Source organism: Camelus ferus, chromosome 9 (assembly GCF_009834535.1).
Source record: "Camelus ferus isolate YT-003-E chromosome 9, BCGSAC_Cfer_1.0, whole genome shotgun sequence".
Lineage (NCBI taxonomy): Eukaryota > Metazoa > Chordata > Mammalia > Artiodactyla > Camelidae > Camelus > Camelus ferus.
Genome location: NC_045704.1, coordinates 42041017 through 42062247, shown reverse-complemented (window position 1 = coordinate 42062247; position 21231 = coordinate 42041017). Strand labels below are relative to the sequence as shown.

Below are 21231 nucleotides of genomic sequence, written 5' to 3'. Positions count from 1 at the left end.
TTTAGTACTTGAGAAAGAAACACGTTGAAAGCAAGTCCAAACCTGGGGTATTTGGAGAAGAATAAATAGTGGTTCCTTCTTGTTCATTCTGTTTCTGATGAATTAATCATTATTTCCCTGGAAAAGAAGCTGAACCTTGAATTTAAAAATAAACTTTACATCTTGTTTTTAATTCTGAGCTTCTGTGGTATTGCAGTTCATTTCTACTGTCCGCAATTTTCTTCCTCTCTCCAAATTTAAATGAAGCAAGAATTGATAGCACATGTGCATTTAAAAAAATCTGGTTTTGTTGTGTGTTTCTGACGGTACTCCAGAGGAGCTGGAGAAAAGGACAGATCTATTTGTGATAAAAATGACCTTAGCATAGCCATTTTATAGCTGAGAGCACTAAGGCTTAAAGATGAGAGGTGGTTTGCCTGTGATCACATGGCGGGTTTATAGGGACATTATGCATCATCATGGTACAGATGTGGAGAGTAAGGCTAAGGAGGGTTTGACCCAAGATTCTTTGCTTGTTTTGGTGATGATGGTGGTGGTGGTTGTAGAGGTGCTGGTGATAATGATCATCGTGGTATTCAGAGGCAGAGTGAGGAATAGGGATCATGCTTGGTTAGAAGCTCAAAGCAGTCATTCTAAGAGTGTAGAACCTTCAGGATGCAGCCTTTAAGAGCAGAAGCGCAATGTCAGACAGGGAGTTATAAATGCAGTGCTAAATCAGATAGAACTTGAGGTCTAGATTTAAGTGTTGCTATTCCATGAAAACTCAGAACATGTCAATTTTCAGAATAGAAATGTTTATCTCCATATCTGAATTTTAAAATTCATTGTGCATATGTTCTGTGATTTAAAAGTAACAGTCTTTTCCATTTTTCTCATTCTATTGCAAATTGCAGTCACACCATGCCATCAAAAAGTTATTTAGTGACAACTTCTGGGGAGCCAAAAAGTTTCCTGTAATTTGCATATATTTTCCACATTTGGAATGTTAGTGATTACGTTTTTTTGTGTGTGTTCACTTAAAATAATATATTATTATTGAAAATAAATATAATAATAAATGCAAAATGTTGGCTCTAACGACATATGCTAAACATTTTCACAGTGCAGCACAGCATATGCTTAGTTCTTCATTAAGAGATTTTAAAATAACTCGTATTTAGCAAGAATACATTATCTTTTATTCAGAATTAATTATATGCTGTTTTGTGTACCATAATTTAAAGTGCTACCCACTTCTAATATGTAACACGCTAAAGAAACTATGGTTACAATTCATTAGAATTGGCTTCTTTCCTTTGCAATTTAGTGGCATAATGAATACATAGAGCTGAAATGCTATTTGTTAACTTGAATCAAAAGTTACATGAAGTGCTGATAACTAACAGTTACAAATCTTTTTTTTTTTTTTTTTTTTAAGTCACAGCATGCCTCAGGAGAATGGAATAAGTCATGAGAGTAATTCAGGCGTAATTAGTTATTTTGCCATTCTTTGATAGTTTTAAGAACAAATGTTTAAAAGGGCTATTGGAACTAGAGATCAGAAGAGCATTTAGAAATCATTTTGTATTAGTCAAACACGGAGTGTTGATAAATTGTTTGGCATGCCCAGACACTTCTTTGAAAGCAAACTCTGACTTTTGTAAAGAATTTGATTCCAGGTATCTGTTAGATAAATGCCACATACCTTCTTAAAAATGAAGCTCCTTGTCTCAAACAGTGGCCTGGAGATACATCAATTGTCTGGTTAAGTGTCTGCAACCTTCATTTGATCATCTTCTGTTTCAACTCTTAGTGATAAGGGGAATGAGGCTGAGAGGCTAAATCCTTAGCAAGGGTAATATAGCTCATGACTAGGAACCCGGAGTTGGAGTTCATGTCTCTTTGTTTAGGTAAGGCTCTTATCTGGGTTGCATGCAACTTGCTCATATTGTCACTCAACCTTAATTATTACCAAGAAGTTCGATAAGGGAAGTCCATGTGAGTACTGTGTTACCTTAGAGCCAAGCAGGATGAAAGCAAAAGCAGAGTGCATGAAAATGAAAATGAAAATGAAAATTCCTAAATATAGTTTCTGTTTGTGAACTTAGATGAGGACATCTTGACTTTTCCATTAAAAGTGGCAGAACCTTCAACACCACTACTGCTACTCATGCTGACCAGGTTAGAATAAGATGAGCCTCTAATAATTTGCTTACAGGAGTATAAATCAATACCAGAGGGCATTTGGCAAAGTTTTTTCTTAAACCTAAATATATGTCAACCCTTTGGCTCAGTTGTCAAATACTTCTGGACATCTAGCCTTAGGAAACACTCTGAAACACAAAGATTGAGTCATGAAAAAGTGTTCTTCCAAGTGGTATCTTATGGCATGTAAATTGTACCTTAATAAAGCTGTTAAAATTGCCCATCACATTTTTTTTTTATTGGAGTCAAGAATGAAAACATGCTAAATGACTACCCCTTAGGAAATCTTTAAATAGTAACAGTTCATTCATACAACTTAGATTTGAGAAGTCATCTGTCAGATCTATGAGGACATTTTTAATAATATGAAAAAAATGTGGAAAATATTGTAGAGTTTTATCAGAAGATGCATGATCAAAATTGCATGCAAACCACAGTCTCTACTTTGAAGACAAAATTTTAAAAAAGAATGACTCAAATAATTAGAAGGTAATAAACTAGGATGGTAAGTAATGATAGCTATCGTTAGGTTATCATTTCGTTTTCAAGTCATTTCTTAACTTATTCAATCAACTTGAATTTATTTTAAACCTCTGCATTTTCAAAATGTTCGTCAATGAAAATTAATTACTGTTAAAAATTAGAAAAAGGGAATTTTAAAAGATCCAAGTAAGGGATCCTCACACACAGGCATCTTGCTGATATCAAGGGATGACCACGTATGGCATGCTTTATAGCAGATTCAGGTACAGTCAGAGGTAGTCCTTACCTGGGAGGAGGACCCAGTTGAATAGAACTGGCACAACTCATTAACATTCCACCCTCTCAATCACAGTAGTAGTGGATCAGCCCTGAGACTATCACGTGGAATAGGTTACATCACAAACAATTCACCTAATGCAGTTGATTTTCAGAAATCCTCTTTTTTACATTTAGCCAAGAGGAGGGTTTTTAATTTCCATCATTTGTATCAAGTATAATCAAGGTGTTAGGAGCGCGAACTCAGAGTCTGCTCACTACAGCAGCATGCAGTGAATAGATTGTCACTAACAAGCCAGCCGTTGCTGCTTGATGCCTTCTCGTGGTCAGGCTGTCGGTTCCAATCCAGGATGTAAATTTGTTTCCTGCGCCTTGTTAACTCAATTACACCGTCCTCCAAATTGCTGCAAACATTCCTTATACAAAGGCATGTGCAGAGTCTCTTTGGTAGCTGACACTTCATAATTCCTGAGGGAAGGCATGAAGAATTAGACTAAATTCCCTGGATTCTGAAAGAAAGGGAAAGTGATTAAGATATTGGAATTGCTCAGTCTGCGCCACTATCATTGTTGGAAGCAGCAATACTGTGTCAGGTGCAAAATGTAGTAGCTCTGATTACCTGGTACCTATCTTCCGAGACGTTTCCAGTTCACACCTAACTCGGGAGCCTGCTGTCAATCAAAAGATTCCAAAGCGTGTTGGTCTAGAGCTTTCTTTCATCTCAAATGATACATTTTTTCTTATTTAAAATTCACTCTGAAGGTCCTTAAGTCAAATATTTGACTTAGATGTTTCCACACACACACAAATAAACGCACTTTCTCTTCCTCTCTGTTGTGGAACACCTGCCAGCATATACCGTCTTGTGGGATGCCCAGTCTCTAGGCCAAACCCTGGCCTTCAGAGCCAAAGGTCTTGGGAGCTGTTTTCTTCCATGCTCTGGGACTTGTCTTTGTTTTACAAGGGCTTTGTAAGAAGTAGTCTGCTTACCCTCTGCTTCATGTTACCTGGGGACCTTGTTTCAAAGGAAGCTTCTTGGGCCCTGAGCCAGGCCTTGTGCAGCTGGGGTGGGCTCAGAGAAGCTCCAGTTGTAACAAGTGTCCAGGGATCGCGAGGCTGTCTGAAGTTTGAGAAGTACAATATTAGCTCACGTCCATTTTTAGAAAGCTTTCATCCTTCCTATCCCATTCTTTGCTTCATAACAGCTTTCTTTAGAGATACGTGGATACTCATAAAGGGGAAATAAATGTTCCAATGTCTCAGAATCAACAGAGACAAATCTCAGACTTGACTTTCAAACTGTGTTTCCTGGACCAGCAGTGTTAGAGATGCACTTGGAGGTGGTGGTGGGGGTGGTCCCCCCGTGACTTTCTGAATCAGAAACACTTGGGAAGGTTTTAAGAAGCCATCGGGTGATTCTGAAGATTTATAAAATTTGAGAACCACTGATCTAAAGTATAGTTTTGTGGTTCTGATGATACATGAAGCTTGAGAACCACTGGTCTGCGGTGTGGATTCCCAGTCTGCCAGCTCTACCCGTGTGCCTTCCTTTGTGCAAGTTGTTCACCTTTCTGATTCCTGTAAAGGGCGAGACAATGCCTTTCTCCAGACCACAGTTCCTTTTAGAGAAGCTCACAAACTTGAAGATCCAGAAGAGATTTTAGAATCAATGTCACAGGCAAATGGTGCCTTTAAAACTGGTTGTGGTCCTACCAGGAGGTGAATGGTTTGGCCTTTTGGAAGCAGCCTCCAACTAGCACAAAACCCACTGGGTTTTCAATATTCTTTTTTTAATTGAAGTACAGTACAGGCTCCTCAGTTGAAGCTGGTTTCAGTTGAATCTTGGTATTGACGTTCACCAGCGGTGTAGCTTTTGAGAAAACTAAAGATTATCTGGCAGCCTTACTTCTCATATCTGAAAAAGATATAGTAAGAGTTCCTTGCTTTCACATAGCAGTTTGGAGCATTAACTCAGGCAGTGAATGAAAAGGGCTTTGCTAAGGGCCCAGTAATCAGCAAGTGCCCAAAGAATGTGAGAAGGCCTGTAACCATGGATATGCATCACCTTCTCTGACCTTTTACTTCTTTCATTTTAAATTGGAAGTAATTGTAGTGCCTAAAAGTGGTGAGTTTCAGTAAGAAAACAGAACTGAGTGAATCTACAAAGCAGTAGTCTCTCAGGTCTTCCTGTGAAAGACAAGAGGATGGAGACAGGACCACTCTGCGTCCCCAGCCCCTGGGGCTGCTCTCGGCACATGCTGAATAGACACGTGAGCACTAATCAATAGCTAAATTGTACACAAGGAGCTGTTTTCAGAATTTATTTATATACTAGATTCTTAAGATAATCTAGGTATCTCTTCCTCTAAAGACTAGGACTAGACTTACCATATGACCCAGTAATCCTGCTCCTGGGCATATATCCAGAAAGAACCCTACTACAGAATGACACCTGCACCCCAATGTTCATAGCAGCAATATTTACAATAGTCAAGACATGTCCATCGACAGATGACTAGATAAAGAAGATGTGGTATATTTATACAATGGAATACTATTCAGCCATAAAAATTGACAACATAATGCCATTTGCAGCAACATGGATGTTCCTGGAGAATGTCATTGTAAGTGAAGTAAGCCAGAAATAGAAAGCAAAATACCATATGAGGTCGCTCATATGTGGAATCAAAACGAAAACAAATACAAAACAGAAACAGACTCATAGACATAGAATACAAACTTGTGGTTGCCGAGGGGGAGGTGGGTGGGAATGGACAGACTGGGATTTCAAAATGTAGAATAGATAAACAAGATTGTACTGTGTAGCACAGGGAAATATATACAGGATCTTGTGGTGGCTCACAGCGAAAGAGAATGTAACAATGAATGTATGTATGTTCATGTATAACTGAAAAATTGAGCTCTACACTGGAATTTGACACAACATTGTAAAATGACTATAACTCAATAAAAAATGTTAAACTTAAAAACAAAACAAAAGATAATCTAGATATCTCATTTTGTTTATGATAATAATGCTTATGATAATTATGCTCATCATCACAAGCAAAATTCTTTGGCTGCCACTCCCAACACCCCATGAGGATGGCAAAGTTACTTATCTCATTTTCCAGAGGAGAAACCCCAAGCTCAGAGAGCTTGGGTGAATTGACTAAGGTGGAACAGAGTGACAGTTCAGGTTATCTGACCTCAGGGTGCTGGAGCTTAATTATTCCGCTTGCTGCTTTAACACCCTGTGTGACTTTGGCTGGTAATCTCTAGAAATAAGCAACAGGGGTAGGCAAGGTTAGGAATAATTTTTTAAGTACCTGTGGAGAGCATGGAAAAATAAATTTTTGCCCTTGGATGAATCAGTGATACGTTAAAAAAAAAATTCTGTAGCTATAAGCTAATTAACTCCTAGCCAAAATGAGAAAAGAAAGGCTATTTTGTTAATATTATGTTAAGCCGTGTTCTTGTTAGATATAATGGAGAAAACACAAATGACAGTTGTGCCACTGAGTATATTATTTCAAGGTGCTCACCTCTGAACCACCACCCCTGTAAGGAGGTAGAAACTTGCCAAACACTCCCTCTGCGTAAGCGTGACCACCTTTCTGACTCATATGGTCCTCCCCATTTCCAGCGCGGGCACCCCCAGACACAATCATTTAGTTTCACCTCTTTTTCTTTTATTTTTAGGTAGACCTTTCCTGTTTATTTTAATCTGTAGGTGCCTCCGTCACTCCCTGTCATTGAAGACATGGAATCATTTATCCTGTCATTCAGGCTTTCTCAACCTCAGCACCGTTAATGTTTTGAGCAGGACCATCTTTTCTGGTGGGGGTTGTCCTATACGTTATAGCGTGTTTAGCAGCATCCCTGGTCTCTACTCACTAGATGCCAGTAGCATCCCTTCACCAGCTGTGACAACCCAAAATGTTCCCAGATACTGCCAAATATCCCTTAGGGGCTCAAATTGCCTTCAGTTGACAACCATGGCTGTAGAGTTTTCCCTCTGTCCTCTTAATCTTCTGAAAATTGGATCTTGGATGAGAGTCTTAATCAGATTGAGGTTCAATTTTTGTATTTATTTTATTTATTCATTGCTAAGACTGCTTCCTAGGTGGTGGCGTGCACTTCCCTCTGGAGGCACGTAATTTCTCTCTTTGTGATGCCAGCCACCCTTGATGCCAGTGTCTAGATCCTGTATAAGAGGCTGCAGGATGTTGATAAGCCAGTTCTCTCATCCCCTTGCCATTGATTTGTGAGAACGTTTGTTAAAGAGCAGCCTTCCTTGGCTACAGTTTGGTTGCCCGTGTGGTTTGAATGGGAAAGGTGTGATACAAGTTTCCCATTCTCCCGGGACACTTTTCATGTAACAGCCAGCTCTTTCCATTCTTCTCATCTTCTCAACCTTTAAGACCCAACTTATCAAATGAGTCAGGACCAGTGTGCCCCCCCCCCCCCAGCCTCACCTGGTAAAGTGAGTGCTCCTGTGCTGTTCAGGTTCAGGACGAAACCTACCATGTTCGGCGGAACCATTGGTGATGATTGGTTCCCCTGTCCTCTCTCACTAGGAACTGAGTGAGGAAAGATGACTCTCACTTTTCCTTCCTCTCACTGCCTAGATTTGAACCAGGCAGCCTGGTACCTTAGAAATAGCACAGGCTTGGCAGTGAAATAAATCTGGATCCAAACTCCAAAGCTGAAAAGTAGCTGCTGGGTAATTCAAGCAAGACACTCAAAGTTTTTGTGCTTCCGTATCTTCATTGTCAAAATAGAAAAAGGAAGATCTCACAGAGCTGTTTTTAAGTATCAAGTCATTTGGAAACTGTGCTCATGGGAGAAACATTCCAAACACATGGATGGTGTTCTTTGCTATTAAAGGAGTAGGTTCTGCGGTAGAGCACAGTTAGCATGCACGAGGTCCTGGGTTCAATTCCCAGTACCTCCGTTTAAAAAATGAGTAAAAGTGCTTGTATTTAAGGAGCACTCGCTTTGAGCCACGCTCCACTACATGTGCCCCCTGGATGCCTTCTCCTTTGATCCCCCTGCTGTGCCCCATCCTGTGTGGCAGGTGAAGAAAATGAGGTTTACAGGGGTTAAGTGGCCTGTGCAAAACTTCCAAACTGATGTGGGTTGACTCTAGACTAAACTCAGACCTTTTGATAGGCTCTGTTGTATTGCATCCTGCCTTTAATTGGGGTGCTAAGCCTTGAATGAATGAATGAATGAATGAGTGGAAGAATGAGTGAACGAATACTAGGTGAGTGCATATAAGAAGATGATGCTAGAAGTCTGTTAGCAAGTAATTCTTTCCTCCCACGGCATCTCTTCTTCAGGGATTTAGTTGAATCTAGACCTTTCATTTCACATTTGGGTTGAGCCAGGAAATAGCAGAGCCATGATTTGGGTGCAGGTGTTGGGCAAAGTGGAGTGTCAGGCGTTCAGTCTGGCTGCTGCGACTGTCCAGTGATGGGGTCTGCGTGCTCCTCACCTGAGCTTGGACACTCCTTGGCACATGTGTCTGATCAGTTGTTCTTCCTCTTACGATAAGGGGCTCGCTGGTCCATGCAGTCCTCTAGGCACTATAGTTCCCTGGGCGAGGCCTGTGTCCCTGCCTCTTGCTTTCCACCCAGCTACTACCTGTTAAAGGGTAGTTTTCCAGTTGTCACCAGAGCTCAGTTGAGCCTGGAATCTGGCCGGACATCAGGGTGCCACTGGGAGGAATGTAACCTGGCATAGCCCAGGAAGCTGAACTCTCTTGAAAAGGATGTGGGTGGACATTCCTCCAGGGGGTGGGGATCCCCTGCCCACAGCCTCTGAGTTGGACCTCATCCAAGTGGGAAGGTGAGAGACTGTTAGGTGAACTCGGCCTGAAATGGGAAGCAGCCAGCCCTGGGGGCGCACTGGGCACAGTGCGTGGACCAGGAGTGGGTCATCAGCATCTTCACTCTCCCTTGCTCCCGTCTCTCTTGGCAATGCTGTATAGACTTTGTATGATATTTCCCCGAACACATTGTATGGTCACTACCAGTCACGTTTCAAATAGATTTCAGAACCCATTAATAAACTATACAGCTGCTTAAAATTGACAAATTTTATTTCAGCATGTGTTCGGAGTGAATATTTTTTGAGTGATACGATGTGTTTATGGTTTGGGGAATACAAAAAAAAAAAAAAAAAAAAAAAGGCTCAAGCTCCCTTCGGGATGTTCTGCGTTTTGATCCTGGCAAATGACATCCTACTCTGATAGGCTAACAAAGTCGTCCGCCATCTTGATAGGCTCTGTTGTGTTGCAGTCGATGGCGGATACTCTCCCTGCCTGTCTGTGTGAGCCATCCTGTCTGTCATTGCCATTACACTGAATGGCTCATCCTTGCAGTACCATTAAGTTTTCATACCACTTTTCAAGGTATGTGGTTTGATGGATCAATTTAAGAGTTCAAGAGAAATATTAGAATGGTGGCTATAGAGAGGCATGTATATGCAGTGTTATCCAATGTGAAATATATTAAATATATATAAATTATAAATATGTCCATTTTCATGTATAAAAGCAAATCACTTGAGAAATGACTTTTACTAAGAAAACACCATACGATGTGGCAACAGCTCTGCCCTTCCATAAAATGCTGGAGACACAAAGATGAATAAAGTAGGACACCTGTCCTAATACAGGTCATGGTACATCAAGGACCCAGGCTGAAGAAACAACCATAGAGGGGAAAAAAAAAATCACACAGAATGGACAAATTAAGCTGCCAACTTTTTGTACATCAAAAAATGTGCTAAGCACAAATATGACTAAAGACCAAATCTGGGAAACACTCAAAACTAATATGATCTAAAGAAATATTTTAGTGTTTAAATAGAGAGCTCTTGCAAGTGGATAAGAAAAGATACCATTACTCAATGGAAAAGAGGGGAGAGACTTAATCACACAGTTCCCAGAATTGTACATGACTGTACACACAGACACACATGTACAAACACTCACATTAAAAATTCACCATGTTGCTGTTCAAAGAAAGATAAGTTTAAGCAACAACGCATTTACAGCTTTTAGGAAAATGGGTGGAGGACTTGCTACCATGATGGGACAGGGGAGTGTGATGGGCATTTCAACCCCACTGGTGGGTGTGTTAAATTAAAACATCTTTTCTGGAGAGTAATCCACAATATGTATATAGAAGTTTAAAATACCATCTCTTTGACCCAGCAATTTCCCTTCTAAACATCCCTTCTAAGAGAATACACAGGTATGTGGACAGAGATTAATGCACAGTTAAAGTAGCTGCATTGTTACTTATAATAAGAAAAAAAATTAAACTACCAAATAGCCCACTAGTAGGGGGTTGAATGGTTGTGTAGTCTGTTGTACATTCTGACAGGCAATTACACTACCATTAGAAGCAGGGTTCCCGAAGAATGTTTAGCAGAGGTGAAGTCAGGTGCAGTAGAAATATCTCAACTGTGTTTAGAACTTGGACAAAGGTGGAAGGAAATGTTTATTTTCTTATTTACACATTTTATTTCTCAACATTTTGACACTGAGTGTGCGTTATCTGGTAATTAGAAAAATATCAATAAATAAAACCTAAGAATTGATAATCATAATGCAGTGTGAGTGGAGCATTACACAAAGGAGATTGGGGTTTACGGGCGATTGATCAATTAATTCTGCTTGATGATTCAGGCAGAGAAATCTGGAGAAAAGAGATGGAGTTTGAAGACTGGAGACATAATTTGCCCCCGTGGGTAAGGGAAAGAAAGTCATTTTGGGACCTTCAGGAGTGTGGGTCGTGGAAGTGACAGAAGCATACACGTGCCTGGTGTGTGAAGGGGTAGAGTTGATCTGGCGTGACTGGACCGTGCACGCCGCAGGGCACAGGGCTCGGGTGAGTGAAGAAAGGTGAGGGATGCCAGGCTGTGAAAGGCCTTCCGTTTTCAGGCCGTGCTGAGGCGTTTCAGCATCAAAACCTAATCACAGAATCTGGGAGACTCACAGCTGAACACTGACTGGAAAACACACACATGCATACACAGAGTAAGACACATTTCATTACACAAATCAATGTAACGGCATACATATACATGTACAGCATACATACATGTACAGACACTTTTCAGGAAAAGCTTGGAGGTGAGGTAAAAAAAAAAATCAATGTTTTCTCTGTGATATAATTCAAAGAAAACCCTGGTAGGAAAAAAAAATATTTAAAAACGCTTTTTCTTTTCCCACAGTTAACTCTTCCCTATCCTTCAAGGCTTCCCAGCCTTCAGTAAGTCTGTTGGAGAGGCTGTTCCTGGTCAACTATGCTTTAGCAGCTGTTTCTTCCTCCTGGTTATCGGTTAGTGATTGCTAATTAGACTGTAGACCTTGTGCAGACGGTGGCGAGATCTACGGTGTATCTCATTGTATCCCCAGTGCCTAGTATATAGAACATGCTCACAGTCCCCGTGGGAATGAATGTCACAACACCCCTGCTCGTGAAAGACTTTGTCAGAATTCATCACGTTGGCTACTTCTGTAACTTCTTGTGATTCAGACCACTCTGGGTTTAGGAATAAATTCAGGCACGTTAGGCTGGGGTGATGTCAACTTTTTACACACGTGTGGGTGTTCATTTTGAAACTGTTGTTAAGCTTGGAGACAACAAACAGTGGCTGGATAACCAATTGCTTAAGGTCAAGCAGTCAGGGTTCTAATTTAGCCTCTGCCACAAATTCCTCAAATGGTATTAGTTTCGCTCTGTTCCTTCAGTTTTCTCCCCTGTGCAAGGAGGCTCTGAACTCAGTCTGAGTGTCTGATTCCAGGATCCCACCACAGGAACATCCACTCTTTACTTACTTGCCTCATGAGTTCTCGTGCAAAGCGCAGCAGAAAGCAGCACCTGATAAATGCTTGATGGCTTACTAATCAGAATGTCTGTTAGAATTCTTTATATTTTGAGATTGAGAACACCATCCTGTAAAGTTTCTGGCAAGTTCTGGAAAAAAAAAATCAGTTTCTTTCAGTGTGATGGGATTTTTTACAACTGTATTTCAGTGGGAAACTCCATGGTTTCCTTTGTGGACCCTCTATGCCTTTATTAGGGCAACAGCATAATACGAAATACAGTCAGCCCTCTGTATCCGCAGCTTCTGCGTCCGTGGTTTCAAACAACTACAGATCAAAAATATTTGGAAAAACAATTCCACCAAGTTCCAAAAAGCAAAGCTTGAATTTGCCACATGCCAGTAACTATTTACATAGCATTTACATTGTATTTACAATGATTTACATAGCATTTACATTATATTAGGTATTATAAATAATCTAGAAATGATTTAAAGTACATAGAAGGATTTGCATAGGTTATAGGCAAATATTGCATCATTTTCCATAGGGACTAGAGCCATCCATGGATTCTGGTATCCTCAAGTGAGAGGTTCTGGAACCAATCCCCCTCGGTACCCAGGGACAACGGTAGTGCCTTTGCTGATGCTAATTCTGACGATTTTCTATCCCCACTGATGTGTTAAAGGCACCTGCTGCCACCAGGAACACTAATGTATCACATGTCTCAAGCAGAAGGCAGAGGTTCTGAGCTCGATAAGTACAAGCATATTTACTTCCTAGTAGGGATCTGTGAATTGTTTTTCTATGCATGAAGACAGCAGAGTGAGGGCAAGAAACTGTGAAGCCTTGTAGACAAACACCATCACAGATTTAGCTCTCTAGATTTCACTATCAGTATTGGGGAGATTTTTTTGACTTCTATACATTGTCAACACAAACACACACACACACACACACACACACACACACACATGTATACACATATATGAAAGAAATTTCCAGAGGAATGAACAGATGATGCTGTAATTTGCTTTCAGTGATAATACATCTCCTGGGGGTAGGATGGGGTTTTCTCAAGCAAGTGATTATAGTCCGAGAATCAGAGGACCAACACAATGGCCACCTTCTGCTTCAGAAACACTTGAACTAAATGTCTCTGAGTTTCTATATCTGTGAATGATGTGAACACAGGTGTTAAGCACACAGAGAACATTCAGATGCATTTCTGGCTAACGTAAATTGAAGCGAAAATATTTGAGACGAGCCAGCCTTATCCTTGACAGGAAGAGGTAAGATGCTGCAAAGTCTGGAAGATGGAACAGAGTGGTGAACGATATGATGTTAAAGCTGTTTTATCTATCCCATCAAATATTTGGGAAACTTGATATTGCTGAGTTCCGTAGCTGTGTAATGACTTAATATTTAATTTAAAAGGATATCCTCCTTTAAGCATATTGCGTGGATTGTAAACCCTGTACACTTCCTTTCAAGGTACCTCATAATTTGCTTTTTCATTGTCTTTGACTGCAAGAAACTTGTTAGACTACTGTGTGGGTGAGATGTAGCATTTGCTAATTTTATTTTTCCTTCCTTTTCTCAGTTGCCATTGTGTTTTCGCATTTGAGTACCACAAGTATAATTAGCCTTTGCAGTATCTTCATTTCCATTGTTATTAATTATCCTCTTTACATTAAATTTTCACTTTTCTGCCACATGTGCCTTATGGTGGAAAATATTTTCTTCTGTAGCAGAGAGAGGAAGATAAACACATGTAATGAGCTTCCACGACATGCCAGGCTCTCTGCTCTGTCATCACACCTTATCCCTGTGCAATCATCAGTAAAGATGCTTATACCCATTTTTTTCCCTCAGATAAGAAAACTGACATTTAAAGAGATTAAGTGATTTTCAGGTCTTCATATGTTGGAATGGTAGAGTCAGAAGTTACACCTGCCGGCATCTTTACTTCTTTGTGACCTTTGCATAGAGTGTTTGCTAAGGAATAAGAGCCTATAGGATATTTTTTTCCACTTAGAAATAATGTGGTGTTATGGAATAAGTGTACTGAATGTGCAGTCAGAAGGATCTCGGTTCCATTTATGCTCCTGATTATCCCTGCATGTCAGTTGGTGATTGATTAGACTCTCTGAAGTCCTAGTTGCCCCTTAAAAAAATGGGGTTGACCAGATCTCTCTCTCCAAGTGTCTGCAGGATTAGAAATACCACATTCTCATAGGATGAGCTGGATCAGAAGGAGATATTCTCGCCTCTGGGTATTGGTTTTTTTTTTTTTTTTTTTTTTTCTCTCCACCCATCCTCCATTTTTTCAGGCTGTGAAACACTGATGGAGGTTATTGATGGCTTCTCCAGGTGGAAAAGCAGCTCAGTGAGCCCCAGGGAGGGAGGGCTTTCTTTTGTGGTCTGTTGGCATCACCCTGTGAAGAGAAAAGAACAAGCAAAGACAGCCATGCCTTTCAAGCTGGGATGCAGGAATTGGAATAGGGGTTTGTAGGAGATAAATCAGAGAAAATTGTTTAGAATTGGTACAAACGAAATTTGAGCTTAACAAGTGCTGGAGTGGTGAGGCAGGATTTGTGCTCCTCTAGCTGAGATGCAATTACTGCACCTCGAGGGGGAAGGAGCTTGTTGGCAAACTCTGGGAGGCACAGGAGTACTCATCTCATCCTGCCTGGGACCAGCGACTCGTAGCCTTTCTCAAAGGCAGAGTTATAGGCAGTCAGCAATGCCACTTCTTTTTTATCGCACCTCTTTTACCAAACCAAAAATACTAGGTACTGTGTATTGAGCCCCACCATAAACTAGGTGTGGGGTACACCAGGTACTTGCTTATACCAGGGGGAAGTTACAAACAGGAGTGTTTCCATGGAACTTCTTGCTAATGTTAACTTCCTGGGCTCGCTTTTTTTTTTTTTTTTTTTTTACTTTGGGAAAGTTAATGTGATTGTTTATGTATCATACAAAAGTACATATATATGAATTATCTCATAGCAACAATGTAACCTTCATGACAGCCCCATGAAGAAGACTTAATCATTTCCATTTTCCTTGTTCAGAGAGGTTAAATAGCTGCCTCAGTGTCACTCAGCTGTTTGAGTCAGAGCTGGTCCAGTCAGTGCCATGTGGTCTACACCGGCTTTGCAGCAGCACCTTGTCCAGGGATGGTATTCTGGGAGCACTGGGCTGTGCCTGTTTCATCAAAAGAGATAAATCTGCAGGGCTGTATTGCTTGTTAGAGGTGGATTCTCCCGAAATACCCTTTTGGCTATATTGTGAAAGCCAGTGATTCAAAGATTCTTGCCAAAGGATCATCATAAATCTTGTTTAGACAGAGAAATCCCTGAAGGAAGAAAGGCTCTCTGCAGTCGCCCACAGCCTGTATCAACAGTGCCCAGAACAGGCAAATTTGCAACAATATTTGAATGAGAGCCTAGGGGCTTGTTTACACGGGCAGGGGCACAGATGGTCCCGTAAGCAGGATTTGATGAAGAGTCCCTTCCCCCTACACGGAGAGTGGGTTAAGGGCTTTTGGACAATGTTGTCTAAGAGGCCACTGTCACATGTGGATTCCTGTAATCCTCTGCCTGAGTTGCTGTGTCTCATTTAGTGACAAGCAAGCTTGTCTGATATTCTGTTCCAGACCTTGGTGAAAATTAAAGGCTGATAGCTGTTTCTTCCAGTCCTCTTTTCTCCATCCCTTTAGTCTAGTCAGGCTGGCATACCATTCTGGCAGTACACACCCCAAATGGTGGTGACGTGAGCAGATCACCCAGCACACGGGCTTTTCCTTCTGTGGAATCAGTCTGCTCGTGTTTGCCAGGCCCTACCATGTGTAGGACACAGTGCTCTGTGCTGGAGGGCATGGGATGTGAGGAGGAGAACGATAAATGCGTGTGTGCGCGTGCGTGTGTGTGTGTGTGTGTTGAGGGGGGCTCTCTTTCTTTTGAAAGGATGTCCCCAGGTACATGCATTTTAATCAGAAATGTTAACCATCTCTTCCACCCAAGGATGGAAGAGGCTTTAATATCACCCTAATAATTTTTGCATTACTCTGTACAATAATTAGGAAGGGTTTATACAGAAAAAATACTCTTTTGAACACACACACATTCTGAGAAAGTCTTGGACTTGGAGATAGAGGTGAAAATTACAAACAAGGGTACATCTATGGGAGCTTCTTATTAATGTTCAACTGCTTGGGTGCTTTTTTGGACTTTGGGAAAAGTAATTGTATTTTCCATGTATTTATGAATTATCTCACAGCAAAAGTCCTGTAAGGTAGACACCATTAGAATGATCTTCTGGACTGAGAAATAAATAAGGTTCAGGGAGGTTAAGTCACATGCCTGAGGTCACATAGCTAATAAGTGAAGGAACAGGTCATCTGAGTCCCAGTTGCTAAGCCCAAAGCACCTGCGCTCTTGCTGCTCCCTGGAGTTTTACTGAAGGGCAGTGGAAGATAGTTTGGGTATGCTGAACTAGTGCTGTTTTATTACTCTCATCAGCAACTGATTCCCCCTGGAGCCCGGTGTTTTTGCAGTGCTAACCAATGCACAGTCCCATCCTGTCCTCTGTGATATTCCTGCCCCTGCCTCCACAGCCAGGCAGAGGAGCAAGGGAAACAGAAAGTTAAATGAACTCCCCAAAGGGCAGTCACCAGGAGTCAGTGGGTATTTGCTTTAATTTGTTTGATTTAGAACAAAACAAAACAACGAATGTTCTCTGCCTCTGGGTCCAAGGACTTGGCCACAGATTTAACAACAGAGGTTCCCATGAATAACGAGAGAGTTTCCAAGTTGTCTGAAAACAACCACATCAAAGAGACACTCAAAATGAAGCTCAGGTGTGTGCCTCCCTGGCCCACTGTCCTGAGCCTCAGCAGCGCACAGCCGTCACCTGGGCACTTATTAGAAGGGCAGGACCTCAGTCCTTTCCCCCAGACCTGCTGGAGCAGAATCTGCATCTTAATTATGTCTCCGTATGACTTGTTCATTATCTCCCAGCCAAGGCCAGAGCCAGGATGAAGTGAGTGAGTCGCTGAACAGAGTCTAAAACTTGAGTGCCCCCAAAATGCAGTGATCAACGTAAGCAATATTTAATGCAATATTTTTTTTAATTTCTAAAAAATGTTAAAGGTACCTGGACATCTGTTGGCTTCTCTTTTCTGGATCCTTGGGGGAGAGGGCAAGAGAAAAGGCTAGAGAAGGTCGGGGAACTTTGATTTCTTGTCTTCTCTAAATATTCTGAATTTCCAGCAAGTGAAACTGCATCGAGCTGTTTCTCTCTGGGTCTGCATCCCTCTGTATTACTGGATTTTCCAAAACTGTGATTATACCATTATAGCCTGAACACCAAGCTCTGAGTTCCGTTCAACCGGCAGACGTAGATCATACTAATGATGACAATAATGATCAAAGTAGGCAACGTTTATCCGGGGCTTGCTGTATGCTAAGTGCATTACATGAATGAACTTATTTAAATTTTACAAGAACACTGTGAGGGCGGTACCGTAGTTATCTCCGTTTTAGAGATGAGGAGATGGAGGGGTACAGAGGTTCGGTAGCTTGTCTGAGGTTGTCCAGTTAGTCATAACTACAAGGGGCCAAGTTCAGATCCAGGCGACTTGCCCCAGAGTCAGCTCTCTTTACTACTTTAACAAATCTACAAGTAAAATAGTGAAACATGAATTTACATGGTATTCCGAGTTCTTAAGAAATTCCAAGTTCTAAAGCAAATTTATGCACACTTTTTTTTCCCTTCAGTGTGCAAGTATGAGTTTGCCAAGTGTCTTTTTATTCTGAAAATCTGTCCCTTTTTTACATTTTCTATGTTAAAATGCTCTTTAAAACAATGAAATGAGAGTAATAGACAATCATAGTTTGCCTTTTTAAAACGTCCATAAAATTTTGGCTGCCATTTTCTTTCAAATTAGGGCAGGAGGGGAGGGGAGAAGATGCTTTTGGTTGGAGGGAAAACAAATATTTCAGGGTCATCCTGGCAGCACCTGCGACCCCAGGTGGGCCCTATGTGGCCCTGCCCCGCCCGTCATTGCTCCTGCTGCAGCCCCTGCGCTCTCCTCTCTGGCTGGTGTCTGGGACTCATTAGCAGTGGGTGTGTGTCTCGCCACAGTGGCTCATTCACAGGGCTGCCAGCAGTGCCAGGGATCGGGGCTGCCTCTCTGGCCGTCCTGGGAGGCCGCCGCCGCTCCGCGCTGTCCAGTACAAAAGCTGTGCCGCACCCTCTCACGGCCCTGCAGTCTTTGGAGCCCCCACGGGAGATGCCCTAAGATCCAGGAGGGAAGGTACCTTGGAGATGGCGTTGTCACGGCCGGATCCTGCCTCTCAAGGAGGACTCTAGGCGCTCAGCTGCTGCTCGGTGACCTTCGTGATGGTGGAGTGAGTAGGCACTGGATTTAACGCGCCTGGCCTCTCCATCTGCCAGCTGGGGTGCAGGTGCCAGCGATACTCGCCAGCCTGGACGAGGGACGGGAATGGTGGCACAGAGATCCCAGCAAAGGGGCCTGGCTTTTGTGGACACGCGCTTAGAGCCGTTTTGTTTCTGCCTTGCCTGCGCTGTAGCAGCCTTCCACTCCCTCCCTGCCTCTCCGAACACCGTGCCCTGTGCTATTTCTGTGCCTGCTACTTGCGTCCCTCATCTCCATCTGATTCAGGGTTTGTTTTTAATTTCGAGCTTGATCGTTCCTGCTGCCAGAGCCAAGGCTCGAGGCTCAGCCTGGGCTGTGGATCCCGTGTTAGGAGTTTCCGGAAGTTTGTTCTGGTCCATCTGGGAGAGAACTGACATGGACTGGGCCCTGTTGCCAGATTGTGGTGCCTGGGGACACGCGCTTGGGGCCCTCTTTCCATCTTCGTCTCTGTCTGGTCGTCATCTCATTAAATCTCCCTGGGTCTGTGGCGCTGACTACCAATTGGTGCCTGACCTACTTACAGGGAGCCACTGCATTCCCCCCGCTCATCATAATACATGGGTCATAAGGGTCGGTTCACTGGGATTCAAAGTGGACTGTGTTATTACAGAGTCCTTTCTGCCTCCTTGGAGTGTGTATGTGGATACATACATGTGTGCATGTGTGTGGATGCATGTACATCTGGCGGGGTGGGGGGGGGGGTGTGCAGCTGCCCGGGTGAAGGCTGACGTTTTCTGTTGCTGTGTTGGGACTTTGCTTTTGGACCACAGTCTTGCGGCTTTGTGTGGGAGGATGCATAACGGGCTTGCTGGTGTCCCTGCATCCATCTCCTTTCATTTTCTTCTTAGAGCACCTTTTCCCGAGCACGGGTTCTCACATTTTCTGCTTTTAATGTCAGCTCTGTTTGCCTCTCTTCTGCCAAGGGGCACCACAGAGTTACTCAAAGGACCTTTTGAACTGTTTGTTCAAAGAATGAAGAGCTCAGTCGGGATGGTTACTGGGACAGCACATGCTTCCAACTGGTCTCTGCTGCATCGCTGGACCCTTACTCATGCCTTTGGCTTCTGCCTCTGCTGATCTCAGAAGCCATGTGGGAGGCTGGTTTTGTCGGTGCATCCTGGAGTTTGTGACCTTTTCAGCACCACTTTATATTGCATTTGCAAAGATACCTCCCCCACAACAAACTGCATTTAATAAGTGATAACCAATCTGTGTTCTCATTTTTAATTAATCACATACATAATTGCCAATCAGAGCTTCCAATCAGTAGGAGTTAATCAGAGTTAATGTTTATTTATTTACCAAGCACCTTCTATGTGGCTGACCTATGCCAGGTGCCGGGGATAGAAAAGTGAACACGATTCAGTCTTAGTAGGAGTTTCCAGTATGTAATATTCTTGTTAACTCATCATTTTACTATGGGTAAAATTTACTGAGCACCCTCTGTGTTTGGAGTTGTGCCAAATGCCTGTATCACCTGCTTTCCTGCTTAGAGTGACCTGGTGAGTTAGGCATTAAAGACATCACTTGTCACATGTGGAAACTGACAGAGTTGCAGAGTTGAGTCATTTGCTCCAAGTCACACATTTAATTACAGAGCAGAGGCTTTGAATTCAGGATTTGAACTCAGGATTATAATACTCTACAACTTTCCCATGGACATTGTAGTCCCCACCTCCTGAATTTCTCCCTTCTCTTTCCTACTGAGTAGGTGTTTGCTTTTGTGGGCAGGATAGTGCCCTGTGTTCTCTCCATGTTCCTTTGCTTCTGGTTTAGGGTTTCCCCCCAATTTTACTGAGATATAATTGACATAAAACATTGTCCTTGTCCAAAGTGTACAATATAATGATTTGATGTGTGTATATGTTGCAGAATGATTACCACAATTAACATCAGTCACCTCACACAGTTACAGAGTTTTGCTCTTGTGATAACTTTTAAGATCTACTCTCTTAGAAACTTTCCAATATATAATATATTATCACTCAAAGTCTCTGTTTATAGTTTAGTTTGAAGTTTGAAAACCCTACATACAAATGAATCTGTTGCCTCATAGGATAAATGGAGCTTCAAGCTTCCTAAGACTTGCAGCTCACCTCCTGACTGTTTAGATGGGGAGCCTGCGTAGCAAAGGGAACGCCATGGGCACACAGTGGCAGTGCCTGGGCCTGAACGCAGGACCCCTGACGTGCAGGCCAGTGGTGCTGATCACAGCACATTGCCTTGTTTCTGGCTAATTTATTCAGGGGCTAGGTGGCACATCTCAAGATGTGGTCATTCTTTGCAGGCTTGAGGTAAGAGCAGCCAAAATTAGATGACGGTGCAAGCTTATCAAAGGCCGGGTCTAATTTCGTCCATCCCTTTGTCCCTAGTCTGCAGCACAGCTCCAGGTCCACTCTGAGTGGTCAGCAGGTGTGGGTTGGATGAATGAACTGGATGCAGTGAAGGGGGCCTCCAGGGATAAGCTCATGCTATCTATTTGGCCGTTGCTGACCTCCCTTCTTGGATTCTCTCATACCAAAGAGTATTTTAGAATCAAATTGATGGTATCAATATTTAATTTGACACTTCAACGATTCAGTCATTTAGTATCATAAACTATTTTCCTGTTTCTATTTTGGAATAAATTGGCTGGTTCTTTTGGTATCTCTCGGCAGAATAGGGTTTTTTATTGCTTTTGGGGGGTTATTTTGTTTGTTTTGGTGAGGTTTTTTGGTTTGTTTTGTTTTAGGCCGTATGGGAAATTGATAGAGGGCTCTCAGTGATCAGACCACTAGTTCACTTTGGGTGTGGCCAGCTCACGTATCTACCTTGCAAAAGAGACATTTCGAATTGCATGATAAGAGTTTATAAAATTGTAATTTTATGTCTAGGATAGATACTATTTTTTTTAAGTATGTAAGAAATGAAGAAGAAGAGAGGAAACAACCACCCATGGTTCATTCACTCTGACTCATAAATTATCCTTATTTCTCTCCTCCTTCCAGTACTTGGCTTA

The 21231-nt window shown here is 42.2% G+C and overlaps 1 protein-coding gene and 1 long non-coding RNA gene across 2 annotated transcripts in view; one reads left to right on the top strand and one right to left on the bottom strand.

Annotated features, from left to right (window-relative positions):
• CDH11 (cadherin 11) overlaps window positions 1-21231 on the top strand; it is a 141862-nt gene that overhangs the window by 24647 nt on the left and 95984 nt on the right. The gene's annotated exons all lie outside the window — the stretch shown is intronic.
• LOC116665774 lies at window positions 13411-18771 on the bottom strand. The gene is made up of 3 exons (XR_004322441.1): window positions 18115-18771; window positions 16949-17470; window positions 13411-14226 (listed from the first exon to the last, which is right to left on the bottom strand). It is a non-coding gene; the product is annotated as an uncharacterized LOC116665774 (long non-coding RNA).